At 45.8% G+C, this 20,577-nt stretch overlaps 1 protein-coding gene across 9 annotated transcripts in view; it reads right to left on the bottom strand.

Annotated features, from left to right (window-relative positions):
• Window positions 1-20,577, bottom strand: part of NOS1 (nitric oxide synthase 1) — a 175,391-nt gene that overhangs the window by 79,364 nt on the left and 75,450 nt on the right. The window lies entirely within an intron of this gene.

Raw genomic sequence — 20,577 nt, 5'->3', positions numbered from 1 at the left:
CTTGTATTTAAAATTAATGTTGGCTTAATTTTTATTCTCTTTCTCTTTTAAGTTAAGTTAAAGGAAAATAGTGGATGTTTATATTTGTGCCTCTAACCAGTGAAACTGGTATCACAAGCAAACTAACTTAAAAAAAAAAAGATTGGGTAAAAATTCTAACATTAACTCTTTTGCTAATACAAAAAGCTCTTCAGGGAAAGCAGTGCAACTCATAAATCTATTTAAGCAGTTAAACATTATATTTGGGATAAAAGATTAGTAATGCACCTCAAATAAAAAATGAATATATACATGCAAAAATAGCAAAAATAAACTGTGCTTTATAAAGAACTCAGCCTGTTATACCGTAAACACAGTAAGCGAGCAAGTGTATTAAATTTGGGCTGCTAAAGATAAGAAAAATATAAAAACAAACACAAAGCTTTAGTACATTAATTAACTTAAGCTGTTGAAGTGGCTTTGCACATACCAACATCCCGCCTCCCAAATATCATATCCCCAGGCATCAAAAGATATAAATACACAGTAAAGAAAAATAAAGGGCTTATAAATTAAAAACTGGTCAACCACATGTCCATCGAGCACATATGAACAATTAAGTTGGCAATCAACTAAAAAACCATTAACTGAACCAGGCTAACCTGTTATCTAATTTAAAATATAGCTAATATGTAAAAGCAGCAGTATTATTATGGTATTATTGCTGTATTGTTGTATTCTTGCTGTAGATCAGTGTTTCTCAAAGTGGGCTGCAGGCTTGCCTTTGGGAAAGCCGTTAATGAGCCTGTGCTGTTTTGTTTACCTAAAGGGTTTGTAGCCACGGAGCCTTACAGCTCCCATTTGTTCCGGTTCATCATTCCAACCAAGGGGAACTGCGAGGCTGTGGGTCTGGATGCTGTTGGCAAAGAAACTGAAGCGGCATGCTAGTGGCTTTCCCAAAGTGGGCCCCACACTGAGAAACGCTGCTGTAGAACATTTACTATGTGCGTAACTTGCTTAACTGTCTAATCAACACAAAGTAAAATAAAATCAACAAATAAATAATAGCAAACAGGAAGGCCACACACACACACACACACACACACACACACACACACAAAGTAAAAAAAAATTAAGTTACACTTTAACTACAGATTGGGTAAAACATTTTCCTGGTAATACCAGTTATACGTTGGGGTCAGTCACACGTCATCCTAAGTAAGGCACATGTTATTCAAAACAATCCTGTTTGGTGTCTGGATACCAATGCTAAATCCTGGCATAGCAATATTTAATAGACTGGTTACAGTCCTTCCATTCAGTAGGTTATCTGAAAAAACAGCATACTTAAAAAAACAACTGAATCTACATCACTTACAGTGTATCAAAGTAATGGGACCAATGTAACAGGGAAGCTAGCTTTGCCTGTTTCCTGCTCAGTTAAGTTTATCAAAGGGCAACAACCAGCAACAAGGATAGTCTATAAAATAAATGGGAAGTACTGATTAGTTAACTAATTACAAAACATTTATATGTAAAGGCTGCATTTGTATCATCACTTCTCAACATTTTTTTTAATCTCTCTAATAGGAGTGAATTGCTATCTGCAGCACTGTAAGGGCCAAACCACAGCACCAGACTGAAAAAGAATTGTTATGCTTGAATATGAGGTGGTGTTATTAGTACATATACATACTACACATGTATCATTTTACACACATATACATACTACATATGTAAGTCTCAGAGGGGAAGCCAGGTTAATCTTTATCTGCAAAAACTACAGAGAGTCCTGTGGCACCCCAGAGACTAAAGGACGAATTGGAGTGGAGTTTGCAGAGGTATGGTATATGCACCATATTCAGATTACTCAGCTATTTTAATTATCTAAAAGTTCCTCTAAGACTCAATCACAAAACTACATACTTCAGTCAAAGACCCAGGCCTAACATGCCCAGGACCACCAAAAGAAACGACATATAACTGAAAAATAAAATCTGTCCAGCTGTACTACAAAAATGTGCAAACCGAGAAACAGACATGGCATGAATGTGTCAATGGTAATATAAGGTGGCCACAACACAGTGTTTAACTCACTGGGTTCATCTTCATTCCATGTGTATGCTTTTCCAGGACAATACATCCTCCCCACAAAAAGACAAGAAGTGGGGGGCTGTAGTAGGAAGAAAGCCTGATGCACAAGCCCTATTACTAAAGGTCTCGGATGAGGCCTGAGCTAAAGCAGTGGTCAAAACTTTGATGATATAAAGCAAAACTAGCAGGCCCGTGCTCACAAAAATCTGACAAGAACATTCCTAAAGTCACATTTTCATTACACAGAAGATCGATGCTTCTGCAGTCAATCTTCTGGAGTTTGATTTAATGGATCTAGTAAAGACCCACTACAGTATATCGAACTCAGAGGGCATCCCTGTTGATGCCAGTACTGTTGCTCATCACAAGGAAAAATGAAGCAGATGGGAGTGTTTGCTTCTGTTTACCTCCCTCTTTGAGACTGCATGGAAACTCAAATTAAGGTACATCAACTCCAACGACATAATTAACACAGCTGAAGTTGTGAATCTTACTTCGACCTTCTCCTGTACTATAAACTTGGCCTAAGAAGTGCTAAGCACAGAGCGCTCATGTAAGTGCATTCCAGAGGACTGGTACCAGAAAACCTCAATACTAACACATTCCCTAAAGATAATAGGATACGCTGACCCATTCTAAAGAGAAGATCAGGATGACAGTGTAATAAATAGAAACCTATGAGCAGATGGGTCTTAACTGTCCACATTCAAGTAGCAGTACATGTTTGTATTAATGTATAAAAATAAAGTCTCCAAAAAAATGTCTTCTCTGGCTGAGAGAACAATGGACAATCCTGCAACTAACTGAGCTTGTCCATTGTCACAAGCATGCAGGTTAGTGTACCTGTAACCACCAAGCTGGGGCATTAGCACTGTGCTTCATTGCCAATAAACCTAACCGCCTTCCTTCACTAAAAACTAAGCCTGTAGATTAACTGGGCAGTTCAATCAGCGTGTGTCTAGACTACAGTTTTGTTTTTTTTTAAGTGGCCTTTTTTAAAAAAAACATCCCTGCATCTAGACTGCTGCCGCGTTCTTTTGAAAGTAAATTGAAAGAACGAGGCAGTTTTTTTGACCGTGGAAAACCTCATTTTATGAGGAAGAATGCCTTTTTTCCAAAGTGCTCTTTTGAAAAAAGTCACTATGTAATGCAAACTGTGCTTTTTCGAAAGAGAGCATCCAGACTGCCTGGGTGCTCTCTTTCGAAAAAACGACTTGCTTTTTCGAAAGTACTGGCTGTAGTCTAGACGCTCTTTTTCGAAAGAGGCTTGTAGACTGGACGTAGCCTCAGAGGCTGCAGTGCAGGCCATCTGGCCAAAGTCAGTACAGCACACCGAGAGAACACACATTTAAACACACCTCCTTTCCATGTGAACACTGAGCCAGCACCGAAGGGTAAGAAGAGTGAAAATGACAAACAACCAACACAACTTTATTTGGTTACCCTCAGGTCTTCCAAAGGGTACATAATCTTATTTACATATTTGCCTAGTTTTACAACAGGCCACAGAAAATTAATTTTTTAAGACTGGTTTATACTGCTTTGATGGGGTGAGGAAACCGCGCACTAGCAGGGAGACCGCCGAGAGGATGGACATGGGAGAAGGCTGGGCTCTCACCAGCACGGCGGGAGAAAAAGTGGCAGCTAGTGGCTGGTGCACGTGCGTCCATGGGGGCTGATGCCGGGACACAAGGGACCGTTCCCAGAAGTACGGGGCAGCTCAGCTGGGTAGGGAACAGCAGGGATTGGACGGAGGGAGACAGGCGGACCTGTAAGAAGGGCGCAGCGGGCCCAGAGGAGGGGCGGGCATCCAGAGGCGGGGAGGTGGGGCCACTCAGACCCAGTGAGCAACCTAGGGATGAGCCTGTACCCGGGTGAGGTCTTAGAGGGGGGTGAGGAAAACCCAGGGTAGGCAAATGGAGCCTGAGGGCTGATGAGTTGTGGCGGACAACCCCGTCAGTCAGGTTGGGGAAGAAACTCCCCATCTTAAGGCCCTGGGTTGGGATGTGGAGAGAGGGTGGGCCCAGGTCCCCCTCACTCCCCTCAGCAGAGCTGGTGTGTGTGGAACACGGCTTACGGGGCCAGAAAGTGAGGTTGAACCCCGTACGGGGGGAGGGAACTGAATCCCTAAATGGGGGAGCTCATCTCCTTACAACTGCTCTATATATTAGAAGCTGAAATGTAAGTACAATATATATATTCCAATTATTTTATAATTTTATGGTAAAAATGAGAAGGTCAGCCATTTGCCACTAATAGCGTGTGGTGACAATTTTTGTGTGTGTTTATGTCTGGTTGTGTAAACAAGTGGTTTTCAGGTAAGGTGAAACGTGGGCATACATAAGACAAGTCAGACTCCTGAAAGGGCGACAGTAGTTTGGAAAGGTTGAGAGATGCTGAATTAGGTGACAGCTTCCCACCTTAATTTATGCAACTTACTCCTTGACCCACCCACTGCAGGCAACTCGACTACCGGTGGAGCCAGGTGTTACTTAGCTGGAGCAAGGGTATATCATCTAGTCCCAATTCATCTCCTCCTTCACTTTATTGCAAATCAAAAGTGTTCCTGCATTAGATGCCACTTTAAGGAGGAGACAGTCCAAGAATCTGCTCTCACTGCCTATTCCCTGAAATTCAATTTTCAGGGAATGGATTTCAAAACAAACTAGTTAAGAACATGAGAACAGCCATACTGGGTCAGCCAAAGGTCCATCTAGCCCAGTGTCCTGTCTGCCAACAGTGGCCGATGCCAGATGCCCCAGAGGGAGTGAACAGAACAGGGAATCATTAAGGGATCCCTCTCCTGCCATCCATTTCCAGCCTCTGACAGACAGAGACTTGGGAAACCATTCCTACCCATCCTGGATAATAAGCAGGGCTCGACAAATCTGCTTATCTAGTCGCCCGTGGCGAGTAGATTTCAGCCCCGCCCCGTTCACTGGCAGTGCGTGCGTGCACAGTGCAGGTCTGGCGCGTGCGCAGTGCAGGCGAGTGGGTTTTCGCTGCGGTTGTCGAGCCCCGATAATACGTATTGATGGACCTCACCTCCATTAATTCGTTCCCCTAATAGAAATCACCCACAGCACACCCAAGTGCAGTGAGTTTATCAGTCTCAGCTCCTGCCCAACCCAAGGGAAGTGGTGTGTTCTGGGCTATTGCTTTCTGCAGCTCCGATTGTCTGGGAACGATGAACCATGGCCAATGAGAGCTGCAAGTGGCTGTACCTGCGGACGCGCAGGTCAATGGAGCTGCCAGCAACCTACCAAGGACTAGTCCTGGAGAACTGTATCTGGCCCACGGGCCACTTATTGCCCACCCTTGCCATAAGTGAGCTGTTCCCACGAAGGCTCATGATCCCATCTACATGTTTTGTTAGTCTAGAAAATGCCACCAGACCTTTTGTAGTTTTTTTCTGTACAGACTAACTTGGCTGCCCCCTGAAGCTACATAACTGGTGGTGTAATTCCCCGCTCTGGTAGCATCCAGGGGTGGATCTATACCAACACATTCCCTGAAGATAACAAGCTCCAGCAAGCCCACTGAAACTAGCAGGATGGTGATTGCAGGATGGACAGTGGCTCAGGATAGCTCCCCAAGCACAGCCCCACCTGAGATCCCAAAGCAGAGCCAGTGAGTGTTAGTCTGCTCATGCTGGGGACTACATCCACTCTCCCCCAGCTGTAGTGTAGACAACCCCTCTGCGAGAGTTGGGGCTTGTCACACAGTGCAGCAATGAGCACAGCAGGGGTGTGAATGTTAAAGTGCACCAACATGTTGCACATCAACTGGCCCTTCTAGGCCCTGCTGGCATGCACTAAAAGTTCCTTATAGCATATTAAAATAGTACTATTGAAGCAACACTAGTGTCTGTTTGTGTCCTTTATTGTGCAAGATGTTGGTGAGCTGCAGAATTCACTCATCTTGTGTACATTGCTGTATCTTGTAGACTAGCCCTCAGCTTCTAATGGCCTACACTAGATTTAAAAATAGGACAGAGGCTCCTGAGTCAGCTAAATGCTTTAACAATTTCCCCCTCCACTCCCAAGTCCTGACAGTTTCATTTTAGTTGCAACTGGAACCAGAATATTAAAGAGCTGCTTTAAGGCAGGATTGGCTGCTTCACATGTGGGCTGCTGTTTGCGCTTCGCGAGCTCCATGGAATGGAAGGATTTGTATGTCAGCGCAAATGGTCTTAGGTCCCCATTCTGGGCATCTGTAATTCCTGAAAGCCAGCTCATACTCAGCTTCTCTTCTCCCAAGTGCACAAAGATAAGAGCCAGCAGCCTGCCAAACAGCAACCTGTTGGCGGGACTCAAGTAATTGTCATGCTTTGCAGGGAAACAACCATAGGGACAGTTGGAATGACCTTCACTGTGTAGACAGGGGAAGTAACACAGCCCTCCAGATGGCCATGGGGACCTTGCAGCAATGGTGAAAGCAGGCAAGATCTCCAAGGCCACATCCTGGCTTAGGGGAAACCTACCAGCATGGAAGCAGCATCCCAGGAAGGCATCCAGGGAGGAGCCAAGTCCCAGCTGGCACCCAAGGAGCAGAGTCCTGGCTTGCATATGTAGCCGCAGCTCAGCATTAGCTCCTTCTCTCCTACCTAGATGCACAATGAACTCTCTGGAAGGCAAAGTGATTTGCAATTCAGCCCAAACAAATCAAAAGGGCAAAAGAATAAAGGCTAATCCAGTCTAGTCTCAAGGGTTCACTGGCTGGAGCCCATCCAATGCCAAGAGATTTAACCCCTTGGCTCCGCTGTCCAGCCCCCTCCCACTCTGCAGCCACGGGGGAAAAAGGGTAAACTTTGCTAGTGCTCCATCGCCAACTGATGGGCAGGCCTGGGACCATTTCTCTGGTGGAGTCATTCCAATCCTGGAGACAGCTAGGCCCTCCCTGCTCAGGGCAGCTTACTCAGCGTGCAGCAAAACATTTGCGCAGAAACATGATTTTGCATTTGAAAAGGGTGAGAGGGCAGGTGTGTGTGTGTGTGTGTGTGTAAAGTAATTCACATGGGACGGGGCCTCCCACGACATCCCCCTTCCCACCTCCATTTCCAACATAGCACTGCTCTTTACTCTCAGGATGAGCTTTTCAAAGCTGCCTAAGGGAGTTAGGGACCCTTATGCCATTGATATTCAATAGGAGTTGGGCACCTAATTCTCTAGTCTCTTTTCAGACCCTTCGCCTCTGCTTTCCCAGGATATGATTCAAGGACAAAGTGCAAACATTCCCAGCCAAGCATCTATAGTACTAGAAGTCTGCTTGGCCAATGGTGTTGCTTCCCTCCTTGGCTTTGAAGGGGGAAGTTCTCCCCTCTTTTCTGCAGCATCACCCCCCACCCCAGACCACTGCATTTACGCCAGGGTGGGATGGGCACACAACTGAAAGGGGGGAATATATCCGAGAGGAGGCCTCTGTTCTAATATCAGCAGCACACCTCCCCCCGCTCCTCCTCCCCTGCAGCGTGATGCAGGCAAGGCTCCCTGCACTCTGTCTCATGCAAAGAACTGCAAAGCAGTTAAAACCAACAGAGAGATCAAGCAGAGCAGCTCTAGGACATGGGCTGGATATGTTGCTGGAGTGTGGGTTGTCCAAGGCAAAATCATTTTCATCTCACGACTGCCTTTGCTGCCATTCCTGAGCAAGGCGTGGCCTATCAGGGGCAGATATTTCCCCTTTCCCGTCAGAGACCAGCCTCTGAGCCAAGCAGCCGGAGGGTGTTGAGTGAGCTCAGCTCTTCCTCGGAACCAAACGAGGCCATAAGTGCAATGAGTTGGCCTAAGGGAAGGTCTGAGGACACGTCTTTGAAAAACTCCTTGTCTTTGGTGGCAGGGAGAGCAGTTGGGGACAAGCCATTCAGACTCAGCATCGACTACCACGGTTGGGGTGGGGTTAAGTCATTCTTCAGCTCACTGGGGTAGGTCTACATTGCAGCTAAACACCGGCAGCTGGCCCAGGTCATCTTACTAGGGCTCCTGGGATTCAAGCTGCAGGGCTATAAAACAGTCATGTAGACATCTGGGATGGGGCTAAAGCTAGCCTCTGCGACCCCCCCCCTTGTGCTCCCACTTTATTCTAACCATTTTAGGGTGTGTCTAAACTACATGGCTCTGTCGATGGAGCCATGTAGATTAGGCTGATCGGCAGAGGGAAATGAAGCTGCGATTTAAATAATCGCAGTTTCATTTAAATTTAAATGGCTGCTGCGCTGAGCCAACAAACAGCTGATCAGCTGTTTGTCGGCTCAGCGTGCTAGTCTGGAAGCTCCTGCACCGACCTGAAAGCCCTTTATCGACCTCCCCGTTATGCCTCGTAGGATGAGGTTTACTGGGGAGGTCGATAAAGGGCTTTCATGTCGGCAGGGGAGCGTCCAGACTGCCCCGATCTGCCGACAAACAGCTGATCGGCAGAGTGGGGCAGCCATTTAAATGTAAATGAAGCCGTGATTATTTAAATCGCGGCTTCATTTCCCTTTGCTGAACAAACAAATCTACATGGCTCCGTCGATGGAGCCATGTATTCTAGACGTACCCTTAGTGTCTGTACCTGGCATTGGTCCTGTGCTTTAGGACCAGGTGATGTGGACCTGGCCTTGACAGCTGTGGAGTCCAATGCTCCTTTTGGACCATAGGGTTATATTCCTTTAATACCCCCCTTGGTTCTCTCTGCAACTTCACCAGCACCAGGGAAACTAGACAGATTAACACCACCTTCCTCTCCCTTCCACAGTGTCCATTACACACAACTAGCCCAAGGGATACTACCAGAGCTGGCCACCGGAGCAGCGATACAGCCGGGTTTGTGGCTGCTGTGGTCCGGTACTGAGGTTATATTTTACCTTCTTCTCCCACCTCGTTGGCCCATCAGTCTCTCTCCTCCCCCTTTCCCAGTTCAGAGCCTGGTTTCATTCAACTATTGTATAAGACCTGACTTGCCAATGTACGAGATCAGAAACAGGAGGTGCCCTCTGTGTGCCTCTTCCATTCCCAGGATCCAATTAATCCCTATGCTCCTCTGTAAACAACGTTCAATACATTCCTATGCACCAAGACTTTGAGGCAGGAGGCGAATGAGCCAGGGTTCATAGAATCATAGAACCATAGAGCTGGAAGAGACCTCAGAAGGTCAAGTCCAGCCCCCTGCTCTAGGCAGGACCAATCCAAACTAAATCAACCCGGCCAGGGCTTTGTCAAGCCAAGACTTAAACACCTCTAGGGATGGAGACTCCACTACTTCCCTAGGTAACCCATTCCAGCGCTTCACTACCCTCCTAGTGAAATAGTTTTTCCTAATATCCAACCTGGACCTCTCCCACCACAACTTGAGCCCATTGCTCCTTGTTCTGCCATCTGTCACTACTGAGAACAGCCTCTCTCCATCCTCTTTGGAACCTCCCTTCAAGAAGTTGAAGGCTGCTATCAAATCCCCCCTCACTCTTCGTTTCTGCAGACTAAACAGACCCAAGTCCCTCAGCCTCTCCTCATAAGTCATGCACTCCAGCCTCCTCATCATTTTGGTTGCCCTCTGCTGGCCATGTCTTTTCTGTAGTGGGGGGCCCAGAACTGGACACAATACTCCAGATGTGGCCTCACCAGTGCCGAATAAAGGGGAATGATGACATCTCTGGATCTGCTGGCAATGCTCCTCTTAATGCAACCTAATATGCCATTAGCCTTCTTGGCTACAAGGGCACACTGTTGACTCATATCCAGCTTCTCATCCACTGTAACCCCCAAGTCCTTTTCTGCAGAACTACTACTTAACTGATTGGTCCCCTGCTTGTAACAATGCTTGGGATTCTTCCATCCCAAGTGCAGGACTCTGCACTTGTCCTTGTTGAACCTCATCAGATTTCTTGTGATCCAATCCTCCAATGTGTCTAAGTCACTCTAGACCCTATTTCTGCCCTCAAGCATATGTACCTCTCTCCCTAGCTTAGTATCATCCGCAAACCTGCTGAGGGTGCAATCCATCCCCTCATCCAGGTCATTAATAAAGGTATTGAACAAAACCGGTTCTAGAACTGAACCTTGGGGCACTCTGCTAGAAACCGACCGCCATCCTGACATCGAGCCGTTGATCATTACCCGCTGGGCCCGGCCTTCTAGCCATCTTTCTATCCATCTTACCATCCATTTATCCAATCCATATTCCCTTAACTTGCTAGCAAGTATATTGTGGGAGACTGTATCAAAAGCCTTGCTAAAGTCAAGGTATATCACATCCACTGACTTTCCCACGTACACAGAGCCTGTTACCTCATCATAGAAACTAATCAGATTGGTCAGGCATGACTTGCCCTTTGTGAATCCATGCTGACTATTCCTAATCACTTTCCTCTCTTCCAAGTGCCTCAAAATGGCTTCCTTAAGGATCCCTTCCATGATTTTTCCAGGAACCGAGGTAAGACTGACCGGCCTATCATTCCCTGAATCGTCCTTCTTCCCTTTTTTGAAGATGAGAACTACATTTGCCTTTTTCCAATCATCTGGGTTTTCTCCCGACCTCCACGACTTTTCAAAGATAATGGCCAAAGGCTCCTCAATGACATTTGCCAGCTCCCTCAGTACCCTCGGATGCATTAAGTCCGGACCCATGGATTTGTGTACGTTTAGCTTTTCTAAATAGTTCCTAACCTGTTCTTTAGGCACCAAGGGCTGTCCATCTTCATCCCATCTTGTGTCACTTAGCGCATTAGTCCGGGAGCCCACCTTGTCCGTGAATACAGAGGCAAAGGAAGCATTGAGTACTTCAGCTTTCCCCACAACATCTGTCACTAGGTTACCTCCTTCATCCAGGAAAGGCTGCACACCCTTTCTCATCACCTTCTTCTTGTTAACATGCCTGTAGAAACCTCTCTTGTTATCCTTCACATCCTTAGCCAGTCGCAATTCCATTTGCGCTTTCGCCTTCCTGATAACCCCCCGGCATTCTTGAGCTATACATTTAAACCCCTCCCTGGTCATTTGTCCAAGTTTCCACTCTTTGTAAGCTTCCTTTTTGTGCTTAAGTTCACCAAGGATTTCCCCTGTAAGCCAATCCGGTCTCCTACCACGTTTGCCTCTCTTGCTACGTGTCGGGATGGTTTCTTTCTGTGCCTTCAATAAGGCTTCTTTAAAATACTGCCAGATGTCCTGGACTCCTTTCCCCTTCATGTTAGCATGAAGGGTTCAGAGAGTCTCCTAGCTTCTGCACTCCACAGCCATATAAGCAGAGGGGGGAAGAAAGACTTTTGCTTTCTAGCCTCTGACTTGCTGGCTAGGTCCAGAGGGCGACAAAAAGCAGGCCGAGAAGGGTCCCATAATCATCTCTGCCTCTTCTCAGCATCTCATTCTTCTCATCCTTCCACAGGAAGGAGGCCATTATTGCTAGCAACAGGGAGTGGCAGTCATCCACAGAGTTGCTGCCAATGTGGTAGGGAGAATGTCGCACCATCACATGCAGGGTTTACACAGTTTGGTTCAATTGCTCTCAGCACCCCACTCTTTGCATTATTCCAATATCACTGCAGTGGGGGCTGGTTTGCAAGGGTCTGTCTCATGGAGAGAGGGGGGAGACACACACCCCTTCTGGGTAGCCAAACATGGGCACTTCCCTGGTTTCATCTGCCCCCAGTTGGGGTGACTCGAATCAGGGAGGAGATTGTGCCTGCTGCATTTCAACAGGGACACTGAAGCCATAGCAGGATCCAAGGTTGGTGGCAGCAAGTGGAGGAATTTCCCTCAGACTGTTTCTAAGCTCACACTGTCCGGAAGCCTCTTGTCTGAGGGTCCCTTAATGGTGATTCTGCTCTAATGCAGCTGCTTCTGCTTAAAGCAACCAGCCCTGCTATGGAGTCATCTCTCTGAAGGTCTGTCCATTGGCTATGCCTTAGGTTACCTCCACCTGGGCTCTCTTGTGGGGCTGCACACAGTCCTTACACTCCCTCCCCCACCCAAGAACATGGGGTGGGGGGAATGCGTAGGAGACACGCTAGCTTAGTAATAGGAGTGTATACAAGACTAATCAGTGTGCATGCCAAGTGAACAATGCAATTGTGGAGGCAGATAACCCCATTATTAGTGCTAGTTTACACAGCAACAGTACTTAGCTTGTCAGCGCCTCGGGGTGCGATTGTCTCTTTGCACAGTGCCTAGAACAAGGGAGTCCTGGTCTGAAACTGGAGTCCCTAGGCATGACTGGGACAGAATCACTGATATAGAGAAACAGAGAGCTATTCCCAGACATGGACTGATCTAACCCTTGCATGAGAGACAGGTAGTTATGTTCATTATCCCCATTTAGCGGCAGGGGGTGAGGGGAAGGAGGAGAAGAGCAGACACAGAAGAGACCAGATCCTGATCTCACACTGATCAATAATTCCCATTGAAGTCATGGGGGGCCATAGCAATTCACAGCGTGAGTGCCGGGCCTGGTGAATTTCACGTTGGAGATCCACAGTCTGTGTCAGCCAAAGCGACTTGGCCAAGATAAGGAAACAGGAGCTTCTGACTCCCCAGATACCTGTCCAAGCCACTATATTGCATCTCTGAAGCCTTAAGAACCACTTCCAAAGATCTTTTGAGACCATGCAAGGCCAAATTTTAAGAAAATCCCCGCATCTATCTAGGCACCTTTATGCAGTGGCCATTACCACCATGTATGGTAAATGTATCCATCTGCGGCCACCCACTTTCAAGTGTCAGGCACCAGCAGGCACCCCTGGGGCACAGACCCATGTATAACTCCATCCTGATGAGCATTTTTTCAGATTGCACCAAAAAGCCAGACTTTCTAACCAGGCCAGCACCTGTATTTTGCTTATCCTTCAAAGGCTCTGAGGGTTACCACACAGCCCTTTCTATGCAAGCAAGCACACTTATTCTTAAGGTCAATGCATTATAGGGAGAACGTTAAAAACAATAAATGAAGATCCACACACTCAAAAAAAAAACCAACTTACCATAGATCACCCCTTCTCCCAGCGCCAGCAAGTGCTCTAGTAGGAATTAGTCCTTTAAACCCCAGTGTGATTGAATATACCCTTTGTGTCTGCACTCAGCTATTGCAATAATGTTTGTAAAAGGTATGCCTGGCTATATATCATTTAAAAACTTGGTTTGCTGATCATTTGAAAACTCAATTCATTATTATCATGGCATAATGTACCGAGCAGTGTTATCGGTAGAGTTTCACACACAAGCTGAAATTGTGACTAAAAATGTTTTCCAGGGAAGTGTGGGGATCAGCCAAACCAGTTTCCCAGAGACAAAGAGCATGCTGACACCTCAGCCACATTCCCAGTAGAGTTTCACTCCCACAGCGCAATGACAGCTGCTGGATGAGAAGCACTTCTGGTAGGAAATGAAGCCCCTACGTTCAGGTGTCTACAATGAGCCATTAGATACTGAGTTCTAGCAAAAAAATCAGACCCATAGTCCTCATTATCTCCAGTCAAAATTGTTTGCTTTGGCCACGGAGGTGTCAATGTTGCAATATGTTCCTTTCTCTGTCCATCATGGAAAGCTGTGTAAGAAACGTATTTTGAGACCACACTCAAAACAATCTTTGAACACTGCAACAATAGTTTAGAGGCTTTCACATCTCCCAACCTACTAATTTTTAGGTGTTTCCTATAGAATTATAAAGTGCAGCAAGAAATTAAACAGATCTTCCAATCACCTGCCAGAAATTCGTGCAAAACCTAGACAGGTCTGTTGTTGGCTTGGCATCCTGCGGCTCTGACAGGTCATCAAGCAGTCAGAATGAATTACGTGTATGTCATAAATCCAGTATATCAGACTTCTCCTTGCTTTTCCCCTTATGCAACTTTCCCAATCTCTGTACAGGCACCCTAGGCTGGATTCTAATCTCACTCATACTGGTTTTACACTCATGGTCATCTACACTGTCCTGTTTTGTCACCAAAAACTGCCTTTTGGTGACAAAACAGCGAGAGCGTACACACTGCAATGTGACTTTTGTCAGGAAAAACACCTAGTATTGGCAACAAAAGTCTTCCAGTCCTGAAAGTTTTTTTGTCGTTTCCTCTCCCTTTATTGTCAACAATGAGCCAGCATGGACTCTGCTGTTTGTTTTGTCCAGAGAACTGGCTTCTGCCCGTACCCCACAGTGCCTGTTCTGGTGGCTCTGCTCAGAGTTTTGCCTCTGATGCCCTGCAGGCATGTGCCCCTCCCCTTTCAAAGCTCAAGGAAGTATCTGACAGCTGAGTGAGCTGCTCCGCTAGGGGAACAAACAAAAAGAGCAAATCACTGGAATACTGCCGTTCTGCCCTGCACTAGGGACACAGCGGCAGGCAGACTGCTGGTGCTGCAGGGGGGAGGTTGGAGAGGGCTGTGTTGCTTTGACATTCCTCAGCATGGAGAGCTCACAGAGCTGCTCATGATGCTGCTTCCAGCATTGGAGAATGCTGTGGGAAAATGCTGAGAGAAACAAGAAGTGCAGGGATCAGCTCTGCCTTCCTACAACACTGCACTGTGGCTTACTTACCCACTATGCTTTGTTCTCTTTGTCGACAGGGGAGCTCCAATGGCTAGGTCTACACTGAGTTTTCTTGGCAAAAATATGCTAATGAGGGACTCATTTGCATGAGTCATGATCTCATTTGCATATTTTCTGCTGTTTTTTTTTGCTGGGTTTTTTGTGCAAAAACAAGCAGTGTGGACGTTTTCTTTTTGCACAAAAGCCCCTTTTTCTGCAAGATCCTTATGCCCCCCAAAAAGGAGGCATGCCGATCTTGTGGAAAAAGGGGGTTTTGTGCAAAAAGAAAATGCCCACACTGCGGCTGTGTCTACACTGGGCCACTTATTCTGGAAAAGCAGCCGCTTTTCCGGAATAAGCTGCGAGCTGTCTACACTGGCCGCTTGCTTTTCTGGAAAAGCAATGATGATTTAATGTAAAATCGTCATTGTTTTTCCGGAAAACTATGCTGCTCCCATTCAGGCAAAAGTCCTTTTCTGGAAAAACTGTTCCAGAAAAGGGCCAGTGTAGACAGAACAGTAGTCTTTTCCGCAAAAAAGCCCCGATCGCAAAAATGACGACCAGGGCTTTTTTGCAGAAAAGCGCATCTACATTGGCACGGACGCTTTTCCGGAAAAAGTGCTTTTCCGGAAAAGCATCCTGCCAATGTAGATGCGCTTTTCCAGAAATACTTATAACGGAAAAACTGTTCCGTTTTAAGTATTTCCGGAAAAGGGTGCCAGTGTAGACGTAGCCTGTTTGTTTATGTGCAAAAACCCCAGTGCAAAAATGGATCAGCAGAAAATATGCAAATGAGATCATGACTCATGCAAATGAGTCTCACATTAGCATATTTTTTTGCCAAGAAAACTCATAGTGTAGGAATAAGGGATCTTCCAGAAAAGGGCTTGTTTTCCGCAAGATCCCATCTAGACTGGCGCTTTTCTCCGGCAAAACCGTGAGCCGGAAAAAAGCGGCACCCATGTTCATGCAAATGCTGCGGGGGATATTTAAATCCCCCGCGGCATTTGCAATTCCGACTGGTCTCATTAGCATCCCTTTTCCGGAAAGGGGTGCCAATATAGACACAGCCATACTGTTTACAACCAGGAGACACTCCACTGAAGGGAATGCTTGAGGTTTCAGGGGTCATCTTCTCAATCTGCTTGTTAACACATGCCCATTATAAATGCTTTCTTAGAACACAGAAGATCTCATTAGAGGCCATCCCACGTCAAGGAGCAAAGACATTTTTTCAAGGAAAAATCAGAGGTAGCAATAAAAAACACCAATTCCAGGCACTTGGTCCAAGAGGGAAGTCTAAGGAACAGAGTAGAAGGCTCTAAGCAGCACAGATTGGTTCACGCATTAGCTACACTCATGCACACAGCTCACAATAACCTTCAGATTCTACATGTGGTGGAACTCAGATAACTTCCTCCTGAGCAAAGCATCAGAGTCCAATCCTTTGTTTGTAACAAACAATAATCCCGCCTAGCTTCTACAGAGCTTTTCACCCATAGATCTTAGAGCACTTTACAAAGGAGGTCAACATCCTTTGTGAAATTAATCTGTGGAAGGTGCCAGATTGTCAGGCCTGGGGACTTATCCATGGCGCTGGGACAGCATGGACTCAGCACAGCACCTGTTCAGTGTTGGCCCAATAACATACCCCTGACCTCCCCAGCAGGCCCACAGCTAAAGATCAGAACAGTTTAGTTTTTTGTGAGCCACTCAGTCCTTGGTGCCCCTGCACCTTACAGTTTCAGCAGTGAAGCCTCAAGGGAGCTGATCTGCAGCCACATTTTCATTTCATAGTGACTCATGAGTATGCATCAGATGGCAATGGCTGTCAGTGACAGAAAAGAGGCAAGGGAATTGCATGGGTATGACAAAGCAGAATCCTGGCCAATGTTATTTTACACACCCCACTTGGTATATTGGCCCAAACACCCAAAATTTTTTAAAAATGGAACATTTAAATATTTTTCTAACATGCTAATCCTCCATCCCTCAAACTGAAAGAAGTTTTGCTGGGACATATCTCTTCCAGAACTCTGAGGAAATAGATAGAAATAAGGAGTAGGAACACCTTCCAACCTTCTTGGGCAAAGATGAGAGGACAAGTGTCTTTTAGTGCTGACCAGATCAGATACTGACTGTGTGTGTGTGGCCTTGGATTTATGGGACTACTCTGTGCCTCAGTTTCCATCTCACTACTATACAGATAAGTTGACCTACATAGCAGAATCACAGTAGATTTCATAAATGTTTACAAAATGCTTGGGGGTTATAATGATGCCATGTGAGTACAAAGTGTACAATGGAGGCATGAAATGGTGCAATGGGACAGAAAAGCTATGTCTACACTACAAAGAAAGATCGAAGCTGCCGCTGTCATTCTTCCAGGGTTCGAATTAGTGGATCTAGTGAAGACAGTTGTGGGGGGGGGGAGGGGCTCCAGTTGATGCTGATAACCCTGCTTCCATTAGAAGTAAGGGAAGTCGCAGGGAGAGTGTGTTCCCTTCAACTTCCTCCGTGTAGACAGTGCCAAAAGTAGAGTTAAACTACTTCAACTTCAGCTATGCAATTAATGTAGCTGAAGTTACGTAGCTTAATTTGACATTGTCCCGTAGTGTAGACATGCCCAAAAGGGGCTTCAGGCAGAGGGGATGGCAGGGAAATGAGATACCAATATTCTATGTGAAGTGCATTCTCAGTAGACTGAGTTGTCTTCCTATGTAGGTTGGCTCCTTGCACATGCAGGTCCTATGACCTTTCACAGCTTCTGCAGGTCTCTGTAGCCAGACAGGAACCCCCCTCCCCTCCGTAACATCCATTTTTGCATGCCACAGAGCAGTAAAATCAGGAGGCCCAGATATGCCAGCTCACCCAGTGACCCTGGACAACTGTAAGCAGAAGTAAGAGGGTGGTCGAACTAATCGCTGACCAAGAGGCTGCTGAGGAGTGCCCTTGACTGAAACCCATATTGATACGAACACACACTTGTCCGGGGGGAGGAATGTCCAGTACTCACAATTTAGTTATCTCTCTTGCAAGTGTAAATTAAGTTGAAACTCCCTTGTAAGAACTGGCATCACAAAGTACAATTTGGACCAGTACAATTTGGCATCTTAGATAAGAAAGAGGATACGGGCCCCTATGGGTATAAAGATGGGTCCAGCAGCACCCTTACTTTGAGTGTCAATCTATCATCTATCTGCTGGTCGGGTTAGGTGATTGGCCTCCCGAGGTTCCACGGTGACACCCACCTTGTATTCATCTTTCCTAGGAATTGAGGGACCGGCCCTGGCCTGATACGCTGGAGCTGAGAGGCACAGAATTGTACCTGGATGTGTCCTTTGTCTTAAGGGTACACATAGACTTAGAGCTCCTTAAAGATTAAGCTGTCACTTGGTACCATTATTTCTATTTTCAATCTTTATTTTCTTTGTAACCATTTTTAAGATCTATATTTGCTAGCAGTTAAGAAATAGAGCAATAGCCATTGTAACCATATGATTTATAAGCTTCTTTAATAAGCCTATAACTGTTTAAGCTTTAACCTGACTCCTTCAGTTGCTGTAACATAACCAGGCACAATTTAAAAGAACTCCAGCCGGTCATAAGGGACAGATACAGGCAGAGCTGGGTGTTTGGATCATGTCGCTTCCAGAGGACAGATCCGTAGGGGCATCTCTCAGTCTTCCCTAGGCTGCCCGCTGCGAAGGGATCATGTATCCTAGCAGTCAAAGTCTGAGGTGTAATAAGCTCTCCCTGTAAATTCTGGGGCGTCTGTCAGCCTGTTGGCTGCCCGCTGCGAAGGGATCCTGATCCTAGCGGTCAAAGACATGGACGTTAAACTTCTCTGGGCACCCGTCGGTCTTCCCTAAGGCTGCCTGCTGCGATGGGACTTTGTGTCCCAGCAGTTGAAGACTCGAGTGTATAACACACATACTCACACACATAAACACACACACACACACACACACACCTCTGACCATCAGTTGACAGTCTCCTTTTATGAACTGAGAGGACAAGTTTTGAACTGCAGCTGAAGTGTTCCACTCATGGAAAACAAAGGAGAGCAGCAATTCAGTCCTAACAGGATGGCAAAACTGTGCTAGCTCTCAGACTTATTAGTACAGCAAAAACACATCATCCATGAACAGTCAAGAGTATTGGTTCAGATAACCATTTAACATAGTATTAAATCTATTAGGGGTCAAATGTTGCTTACTTTCACTGGTGTTAGTGTTACTTGTGTGAATATGGTAAGCAGGATTTGCCTTTGAATGCAGTAAACATATGCTGCTTTGATGGATGATCATCCTCTCACTTTCATATAAAAGAGAACAAGTTTAAATTATACACTAGCCTGTGATTTGAGAGAGTCAGGCTTTATTCCTTGCTTTGCCACAGGCTGCCTATGTAATCTTGGGTAAATCACTTATCTTGCTGGGCCTCAGTTCCCCATCTGTGAAATAGGGATAATAGCTCTGTCTGCCTTTCGGTCTTCAGTGGGATAGCCGAGTTAAGTTTTTCCAGTTATAGGCTAACAACAAATAGTCTAGCAGCACCTTACAGAATAACAAAAGAGAGATGGTATCATGAGCTTTAGTGGGAACAGCCCACTTCTTGTATCCATGAAAGCTCATGATCCCATCTACATGCTTTGTTAGTCTTTAAGGTATTACTAGGCTATTTGTTGTTTTTTAAGTTTTGCCTTCCAGGATGATTTGATAAAAAACTGGAGACAGAGAGCTGCTTTGATATAATAGTAATCAGGGTCACAGAAATACCAGCACACCTCCATTTAATGGCAACACTCACACACTGTAGCCTCTTCATAAAGAATTGTTGCTATTGATAACAACGGCTGTGATATATTTTAGGATGCAGAACTGGCAACAGGCACACACTATTGTGGTCTAATGAGACCCAGAAGCAATACTCTGACACTACACTGATGTCCAAGCCTGCAGGTAACGAAGGAGGTCAGACCAAGGAGGGATTGTGAACCAGCACTCTTGCATTCTTGTGCCAGGTGGCTTTCATGACCATGAACAACTCAGTTGAAATCTTGGCTACAGTTTCCTTCCCCGTGTGCAAAATGAGGAAAACAGTATTGACCCACTTCACAAAGGCATGGCAAGGTTTAGGCTTGCGACATGCTTCCAGCACCTTGCTGAAAGGTATTAACTCAGGGGCAAATTCTGATCTGCTCACTCCAACCAAATTGTACATTACCCCTTGCCCAGTCCCTTTGGTTTCAATGGAATTATTCAGAGAATAAAGACCTAGTCAGCATGGCTGAGGGTAGCAGATTTGGGCCCTGGGAAAGAGCTAATGGTTAGCGAGGCATAAAAATCAAAACAGCCTGGCGGTCCTTGGTTTTAGAAACCCCAAATCCCACAAAAAACTGATAAGAAAAGCTTTTAGAGTCGCCAGACACATTTTCAAGTAATAAAATCCAGCACATATGGTATTTGGCTGATTTTATTTAAAAGCAAGACAGAAGACAAATAATCTTATGTGGTTTATTATACAGTCCCCTAACTACTCCAGCCATCAGTTCCTGGCTACTAGAATTGGACACACATTAGACACCTGCCCTCAGGATTGGCACTCACTTTCCCCAGCTCTTTACAAAATCAATTGAGTCCGCTCCCTCATATATCTTGGCCATGTTAATGACTTAACATTTTTATGTGCCAGCTTTACATACACAATATTGTGTTGTTTAAACCAGTTTTCAGGGGATTTATATCGTTAGACAAAGCCCCGGAGCGGATAGATCTATGCGGGTTTAATTTTTACAACCCATAGAGCTTCAGTGATTCTGATGAAGAGCAACGGGATGCAACATATGCACAGCTATTGTAAACCTGCATTTGTGGACCTGAAAATGGAGCACTGAAATGATTCACTGACAGTCGTCTGTACTCTTGCCAACTGCTTTGCATTTGTTTGAAATGGAATCGTGTTCAGTGCAATGGTACATATACATAGTATCTATGCCTCTTTGTGACAATCCCA

The sequence above is a fragment of the Pelodiscus sinensis genome, chromosome 15 (genome assembly GCF_049634645.1).
Source record: "Pelodiscus sinensis isolate JC-2024 chromosome 15, ASM4963464v1, whole genome shotgun sequence".
In the NCBI taxonomy this organism is placed as follows: Eukaryota; Metazoa; Chordata; order Testudines; family Trionychidae; genus Pelodiscus; species Pelodiscus sinensis.
This window is presented reverse-complemented; position numbering and strand designations above follow the sequence as displayed.